This window comes from Cotesia glomerata, linkage group LG6, assembly GCF_020080835.1.
Source record: "Cotesia glomerata isolate CgM1 linkage group LG6, MPM_Cglom_v2.3, whole genome shotgun sequence".
Taxonomy (NCBI): domain Eukaryota; kingdom Metazoa; phylum Arthropoda; class Insecta; order Hymenoptera; family Braconidae; genus Cotesia; species Cotesia glomerata.
Genome location: NC_058163.1, coordinates 4,761,336 through 4,770,809, shown reverse-complemented (window position 1 = coordinate 4,770,809; position 9,474 = coordinate 4,761,336). Strand labels below are relative to the sequence as shown.

General features: G+C 27.4%; 1 pseudogene; it reads right to left on the bottom strand.

Moving 5' to 3' along the window:
- Positions 1–1,567: 1,567 nt before the first annotated feature.
- On the bottom strand, positions 1,568–8,971 carry LOC123267234 (annotated as a pseudogene).
- Between the last annotated feature and the right edge of the window lie 503 nt (positions 8,972–9,474).

The following is a 9,474-nucleotide window of genomic DNA, read 5'->3' as shown; positions in this document are numbered from 1 at the left end:
AGCAATTGGTCTAACTCCTCATTTTTCGGAGGGTGAATTTTTAACATTTTAATGCACCAATAATCTAATTATAAATTATTTGAATGATCCAAATCAAAATATTATATCTCTATTAGATATTAAATTGTTTTTTAAATTGATAATGAATTTCCAACTAATTGTTTTTTCGTACAAATAGAAGTACGAGAATTTTTTCTAAAATGAAGTTAGACAATTTTCTAATTAGAACGTCGAAAATTGCCACTAATAGGGGTTAAAGGTGCCACTAATGAGGTCTTTTACCTTATCAGTCAGTTATAGACTATTAGATAACTCAAGGGGAATTTATTAACTCTGTTTATAACTTCCATGTTCACGAAAAATTGTAAAATTTTTCGCCAAGCTTAACTAAAAAAAGATGACTTATTTTTTCATTGCTATCGATAAATATTAATCGAAAAATAAAGAGACTTTTTTGTTTTTTTGCAAAAAGTCAAATTTTTTTAAAATAATATATAAGATGATATATTCTTGATAAGCTTTTCATAATAAAAAGAAATTATGCATAAAAAAATCTCTTTTTTTCAATCAATTTAAAAATCGTGTGTCATTTTAAAATCGAAAATTTTGTGGATTTAACGTAGACAGTTTTTATTTAAATGAATTAAAATTTTATAAATATATTGAGTTACTTGTAAAAAAAAAAAAAAAAAAAAAAAACTGACTGATTACTAATTTACAACTAAACACAATTAAGCTTTTTATTTTAGTCATTTGAGATTTATTTTTTTAAAGTTTCAAATCACTAAAGTGAATTTTTGATAATTTCAAATGATTTGAGAATAAAATTTTTTTTAGTAGATTTCATGAAAACCAATATGAAATTTATAAAGCAAATCAATTTTTCTAAGTTTTTAAATCAACGACGATCTAATAATTATTATATTTACTTTTTGAATTTTAATAGTAAGGTTGTAAATAATTTTATAATAAATTAATAGCAAGATTAATATAGATTATCTACAAGTATTTTCATTAACCACAATAGATGTTTTCAGAAAAAAATACACTTGTTTAAAGGATTCATATTCGATCCAACGGACAATTGAAATCTTTCGATAACTTAATGCTGTTTGAAAGCGGTCCAATCACGGGTTAATCATTAGGAGCATGAACGTCGAAGTAGTTCCATTTCGATAATAATGATTTTAGTTGACAATATTAATTAGGAAATGATATCCAAAATTTTTGTCAAATAGAAAGAAGAACGGACAAAGAGTTCTTGAAAAATTTAAAAACTTCGTAAACAATTTTAAATGTTTCAAAATATAAAAAGATAATCAGCACATGTTTCTATAAAAAGTTCATATAAATGATGAATATAGCAGACATTTGACAATTTTTAATTTTTTAAATCAATAAAAATTAGAAATAAAAAAATATTTTTAAAAAATTGCACTTCGAATTTTTCAAATTTTCTATAAATAAATTTTTTTTTTTAATTTAAAAAACTTTTTTTGTAATAAAAAAATTATAAAACTTTTCCGAAGTCAGCTAATTTAATTTTTATTAATACAATGATTTAGATAATAACGAATTTTTTTTTTATTTGACACTAAAATATTTGATAAATTAAAAAAAAGTACACTTGTTTGAAGGATTCATGTTCGATCTAACGGGACAATTGAAATCTTTCGAAAACTCAATGCTGTTTGAAAGCGGTCCAATCACTCGTTTATCATTAGGAGCATGAAAGTTCTTGTCGTCTAAATTCGATAGTATCGATTTTGATTGACAGTATTGATTAGCGAATGATATCCAGAATAATTGATTGGGTGTGTACGACAGTCCAGATAAATTTGGCTCATGACCGTTTTGAGCGACCCAATCTTGTAGGCTAAATAAGCTATTTTTACTCCAATATTTTCGGCAATATTTTCAGCTCAGTATTTTGTAGCGTTGAGTTGCGAAAATAAATGAATTATAACATGAGCGTTACTATAAAAATGCATCGAATTTTTGTAAAGTTAAAGTATCTTGTTGACTGATTGTATATCATACCTTAATTTTATTTACGGTAAAATAGTTTTGATATTGATTGATCATGCAAGTTTCCTGCTTTTGATATTCATCATTCGATAAATTACTCCATTTAAATTTTAACGCAGTCTTTTTCAAAAGTCTACTTCCACTATCTACGGCATGACTTAATTCATGACCGATGATTTCACCGATTCCTCCATAATTCAAATAATTGAAACGTCCAACATCAAAGAAGTAATTCCTGAGTAATTCAACTGAAACAACTGAAAATAATATCTTTTTTGTTTAACAAAATTATTGCTTGATTTTGGAGAAAAATAGAGTAAAAGAACCAAACATTGACCAGGCAGCATAAAAACTTAATTTTAAAAAATCTACCAGATCTTTAAATTGTTTATGTAAGTTATAGGTAAGGTGGCTATCAGGGAATAGAAAAAAAATTAGAAAAACGATAGACCCTGAAGGCCATACGTGCAACTTCCCGCTAATTCCATACCTAGGTGCATAAAACTGCACTAATGATGTTTTTGAGCTCTCCTAGCTCAAAAATACAATTTATGTGTTATTTCAAGCTCTTCGAGCTTAAAAAGATAGCTTTTCTATGCTTTTGAGCTCTTCGAGCTCAAAAGTCTGATAGAAGTTTCGTAGAACAATATTTTTTTAATTTTCAAACCGCACTAACTTTTGAATGAATTAACCGATTTTCACGTGGTTGACAGCATTTGACGCAATTTTTTTAGTTTTATGAAGAATCTTCAAGTTTGAATTGATAAAACTAGGAAATTTGGGGTAATTCCAAAAAAACACTTTTTTCGGTTTTCTTTCGTTCATGATATCTCTTGAACGAATTGACCAATTTTGACCGGCTTGATGGCGATCGACGTAATTTTTTCATGCTTAAAGGCGGATTAGTTTTTGAAGTTGATCGATAAAGCCGTTTAAAAGTTATTCCAAAAAAACCACTTTCAAAAAAAATTTTTTTTTCATTTTTTTGAGATTTTTTAAAATTTCTCAAAATCTATCGGTTCAAATTCACAGGAAATCTAAGTTTGAAGGAACTCTTTAGAACGCCGTTTAGTAGATTCGGATCGGTTGAGTCGTTCAAAAGTTATAAGCGAGTCACATAGTCACACACACACACACACACACACACACACACACACACACACACACACACACACACACACACACGAACACGCACACACACACACAAACACATATATGTATACATACAGACATAGTGACAACATCGCGGGGGTGGTCAGGGAAGCTTCCTATTGGTATGTGTCACCGGACATGGTGCGCTGACTGGTGGTCACATTATAAACTAGCGCTAGGGTGACAGCTGGTAGTTAGCCATACACAAGAATAAGGCAAATTTTTATGCTATTAAATTTTGTTTATTTATCTTTCGTTTATTAATAATAAAAATAGTGTACATCAGTGAAAATTAACACTTAACTATGGCCTCTGATTTATTAAATAATTGTGGAGTTAGATTTTCTCCAAAAAAAACAAAAAGTAGAAAATACTGTTGTATTTATGGATGTTCAAGTAATGCAGCCCAAAATCCAGACGTTCGTTTTCATCATTTTCCAAAAACTAATCGGTTTTTCGTTAAAATCCAAAATTATTTTGGTGAAGATGAAAAACTAGATTGTAGGCAAATGTGGGAACGAGTTTTGAAAATTGGAGTCAATGTTACTGAGCACATGGTGGTCTGCTCTTTATTATATTTATTATATTTATCATTATCATAATTAAAATATTTAGAAGATTTTGCTTCCCAATCGGCCTTACGATTTTTATTATATGTATATAAAGCATAGTATCTTGAACCAGTGATTCGATATCTTCGTTGATTTTCCCACACACTCACAAATTTTTTACTTTCAATACAAATATAGTAAGGATCTTTATCAAATAAATTATTTACTTTACTAAAACAACAATCTGATAATTTAAATGATTCTTTGGATAGTTCAGTTAGGATTTTTAAGGATGACTGATGTTTGAAAAGATTTTCAGTGAATAGAAGGTAATCAGGTGGTAAAGGATCAGTTGATGGTTTTACTGGGTCATGTCTTCCATTTCTATATATAATTAAATGTAAAATTAAAATATTACTTATAGAAATGAATCATAGGGTAGAAGTATCATTTTTGGCCACCTTGGCACCGTTTTTGGCCAGTTAACATTTGAATTAATTTATAAACAATTATAATATTATAAACATATTTTTTTGAGTTTTAAAAAATTTATATTAAAATAAATTGAGTTTGTAATGGTTTATTAATATAAATTCATTTCTATCGTTTATTTGAACAATACATGGCCATGAACGGTACAGTGGCCACAAACGGTACTTCTACCCTAATCATAATTAATTATTAAAAATATAAAATTAAACTAAGCAGTAGATAAAGTAAATACGTGAAATATTATGAAAATCATTGCGGAAAAAAATATTAAAATTAACGTTAAAACGTAAAAAAAATTGATAAGATTAAGAATGATTTTTTTTATTTACTTTATCCCATGAATAGAATTATAGATCATTAATTGTTCATTAAAAATATTTATGCCATACACATGTACTGATAACGTAGATTCTAAATCCTTGGAAAAGATTAATTCTTTAATTGTCTTCCGTACATCATCCGAAAACTCTTTTTCATTCTCCTTGGTCTGATAACATTTATGATGAGATAATGGATTGGCATCATACTGTTCCAAGCAAGCTTTTTGTGGAGCATTCCAAAGACATTTGTTGTCTGTACATGATGAAATCTTCATCTGTGATATATCATGACTATAAATGAAAAATATAATTTGATAAGTACATGCAAGTAAATTTTAAATTAAAATTTCTTTTATTAGCTAAAAAATTTATGCAAAGAATACACTCTAAATCAGCAGACAAAGATTTTTAATTTTTTCAAAATACAAAAATAATCTGCAATTTTACGAATATTTTTTTTACGATTTATATATGTATTTTATAATATTTCATTGTTTTAAAAGAAAAACAATGAAAAAGGTAAACTATATTCAATGTCATTAAAATTTACACTTACCGAGTACAATATAATAACACCGCTGTGATGTGTTTACATCTTTCACTAAGTCCAGCTGTACAGCTACACTTTGATGAAACAATTTGACTATTTTTTTGTATAACTGTTTTTATTTCATGGGGTTTATCTCGAAAAGCTGATGATTGTATACAATACGACAAAATATCGTATTGATCATTGTTTTGATTTTCCAACCTATTGTAGATTAAATGTCCTGCATTAATTATTTTCTCTCCTTCTACAAAATTACGAGACTTAGGAGTAGCCTTAATTAAGTCAAGAACTTGATTTAATGATAAAAACATTTCAATTGTTTGCGATAGTAAATAAAAACCACATAACTCTAGGTAATTAAGTCATAGCTGTCACCCTAGCAGTAGTTATATTTTTAACCACCAGAGCGCGTAGCGCCGTGACACTTACCAATGACCTTAAAACGTCGAGATCTGATGAAAACTCGATTTTCGCAAAACGGGGTGAAAACAATAACTTCCCGATTTTTGAAAATCTTCTATTTTCTTAGCGGGAAGTTAAAAATAATAAAATATGCTTTTTGACAAGTATTAATCGGTCGTATTTGAAGCAAAAATAATTCAGAAGATTAAAAAAAAACTTTAGGCCATGTATATTAAATGTGATAAAAGAAATTCAGCATTATCAAGTCAAATAGCCATGTAAACATAGCCTCCAAAGTTCAATTCCGCCTCTAAACACTTCATGTGCCTGTCATTTTTCTCTGGAGTACCACTAGTACTGAGCAAAAAATAATAAAATTTCACAAGTTTGTCAATTTGACGGTTCCAACTTGATGTATTTATATATGTCGTGATATATGAAAACTCTATAGTTGAAAAAATTTCGAACAATTTATTAATTTATTTAAATAAAAAATAAATCAACATTAAATCACATGTTGGAGTTTAAAATTTTTGCCCATTAGCTTACAATTTCTATCATCAGTTGGCGTGACAGTCTAGACGCTCGGTCCCTATTGTCAAAAATATTTTTTTTCATCATAATTGTTTTGTTAAAAAAAATTAAAATAGCTTGCTGATTTCAGTATCATAAAAAAACTCCTCTGAAAATACATAAGATTACTATATCCTTTATATATCCCGTTGTTGGGTAAATCGTACATATATGTAAATAAATCAATCCCAGTTTTAACAAAACTTGAATTGTTGAAATATGCAAACATTTTTTCTTTCACTCTGAAAATTTTCGCATTGAGATAATTTTTATAAAAATTATCCCGAGTAATCTCAAGACCCTCAAAGTAATTTTTTAATTCATCATAGTTAAGTAATTCATCTGGATAGCCAATGACCGCTTTAATAGAGATCATTTTATCAATAGTTTCAATTTTAGCGTTGCTATCGAGCCATTTTGAAGAATTTACAATTCCAATAAATTTATTCTTCACATTTGAATAAATCGTATGAACTTCACTTCTTGTACGCTCATCAACTAGATACTCTCGAAGATAATAAGCATGCAGAAGCATTCCCAACTCAGTTTCAACAAATGCCATACAATCAAATTGGGGCTCTTCAGTTGAATCTTTAATTGCCATATAAGTCTGACGATAGTCCCAAAGCGTTTTGGAATTTAAGTACGGAATCACAGACTCGATGACATTCCAAATCGCGTAATTTGCTAGGACTCTATTAGGCGTATCATTCATCAATTTCTCAAAGTTAGTGATGAAACTTGGATAAAGTACATGAACAGTTGTTTCATTTGTAAAATAATAGTACGGCTTTGTTATAGATTTTAAAATTTAAATCCAATCTATACTCGGCGATTTTTCTATCATTTCTTTCACTGACATTTCCAGCGGCTCACTATTATCTCCATCCTCTCCTTTGCTTTCATTGTAAATTTTTAGAATATCATGCTCGAACTTTAATGAAAATTTAAGCTCTTCGGCTTGGTCTTTATTAGCCCCGAGGAATATCGCGACATCAGACATGAAGTCAAGGTAAGCATTTGAAAATTGTTCATTTGATTTTTCTTCTTCTGAAAAGTTCTTTTTTGGTGGAGCCAACTGTTAAAAAATCAAAATAGTGCAATTATTTTTAGGAAGGTTCGAGTGAATCTAATGTGAAAAATAATTTCCAACTTTGAGATTTGAAATTAAATATACGTATAAATAAATACGTCATTTATCTAATCTCAAAATTTTAAAAAGATTCTCCGTTTAGTTACTTAGTTATTAAATTTCAAAAATCACATTTTTTATCTCCTTATACACGGGCTCTTATGGCGGACAAACTTTAGTCGAGGCTTTCATTATTTTTTTTAATATTAACCTCCCAACTTTAACGAATAAAAAACTATACACAAGAAACTTGGATTATTGTAAAATATAAAAAAAATTTAATAATAATACATAACCGATATAATTTTTGAAATATTTAAAGTTTAATTTTATGTTTTTGACTCATTTATCGTCAGCTATTTATTCGAATAAAGATTTGGTAACGTCGCGTCAATAGCTGAAAAAAAAGAAAAGGATAGAAATATAGTTACAGAGAGAGAAATATTTAACTCATACACTCATGTACGTCTCTGTAATGGGTATAATCAAACGCGCTGTTGCCTAATCTGTTTATTAAATTCGGCAAGTAATAAATACGAAAGTCATTTTAATACTTTATTTTATTAAATAAGTAAAAATCATCAATTATTAAATTGTCCAAATTATTTTAAAATAAGATAAAGAATTTTGAGGAGTATTGGGAAGACTGAAAGTAAAAAAAAATTTAAACATTATTTTGACCCAAAAGTTACGCTCAAACCTCCTTAATGAGTTTTTAGGATACACTAACTAAAAAATTAAGGAGAAAATCTTAAACCAAGAGAATCACCAAAGAAGAAAATTAAAATCTTAAATAAAGTAGAAAAGTTTTTAAGCGGAAATTTCTTTAAATAACTAAAAATTTTTTGGCTCAAAAATTTCTCAGCTTTATTAAAAATCAAATTTATTGAAATTATTTCAATAGATTAAAATGGCTTACTAAGAATTTTACAACGCCGTCATCTTGGACTATAACAAGTTTATAAAAATTGATACGGATGTGACCAATATTCATCGCTTCTTCGACCATCTTTATCCGATTAAAATCAGTTGCATTCCACTTATCTCCTTCAAGGACCGACCATCCGCCTAATTTTGATATTATTTCATTTAAGAATTCTGTATCATCTTCATTAGTGTATCCTTAAACCAAAATAGTATTTTAATTATTTTATAACCGAAAAAACATTATAAAATATCAATTATTAATTTAATACTTACGGTGGTAATTGTTAATATTTTCGCAAGAGTAATAAAAATCACTTATAAATTTAAAAGATTCAAATTCAAATGATCGATGGAAATCAGTTATCAAATGTTTCATCCTCGAAGACATGTCATCATCTGTTTTATCATAATATCTATTACTTTTAGCAGAAGAATTCGGATTATCAAAATTACCACAAGCAAATTCGTAAAAATTGTCACAAGGATCGACGCTCGTGTTCATATTTTGCAGTAGGTACAATCCTAGGCAAAATGTCCAATTTATTATGTTCCATATGTTTAAAAAATTGAATGGTAAATATTCAAAGAAACACTTACCTTATTCCATATTTTTTATCAAAGAATTCTGGTTTCTAATTGGGATATTTGTTTTATTATTTGAACTCTCAGCAGCCGCTAATGTGAAAAAAATCACTACAAGCAAAGTGAACCCCCTATAAATAATTTTATTTATTAGAATTTATAAAAAATTTATTTAGTTTCAAATATTATAATATTATAAATTATATATTTACATATTTTGAAGTGAAAAAGTGAGCTTAAACCAGAATTTTGATAACTTTTGCTTATTAAAGTATTATAGAACACTTTTATATTATAAATTGTCTTCTTATCATTTTTAAATTTCATTTAGACACATTGGAAATTTCCAACGCTATCATTATGATAAAAAATTGTCAATTAGGGGAATCGTTGGTAGATTAAAATTAATGATGTTGGGAATTCCATTATGAAAATATAGATTTATTTTTTATCAAATACAATTTATTAGAATATTTTTTATAAAATGAAATGCTTAATGAAAATTTTTGTGAAAAAGAGAGAAGAATGGACAAAAATTTCTTACAAATGTTCCAAAATATAATAAGGTGGTCTTAACAAATTTCAGTAAAAAATTAATATTATGATTTGAAAAATAACAGATTTTATTTAATTTAGTATTAAAATATTTTATAATATAGCAAGATTAATATACACAGAAAGAAAAATTTACTTGAATCAAATAAATAATTTTGAAGAATTTCAAATTTCTTGATTTGAATAAAAAAGTTCTTAAACTAAGAAATT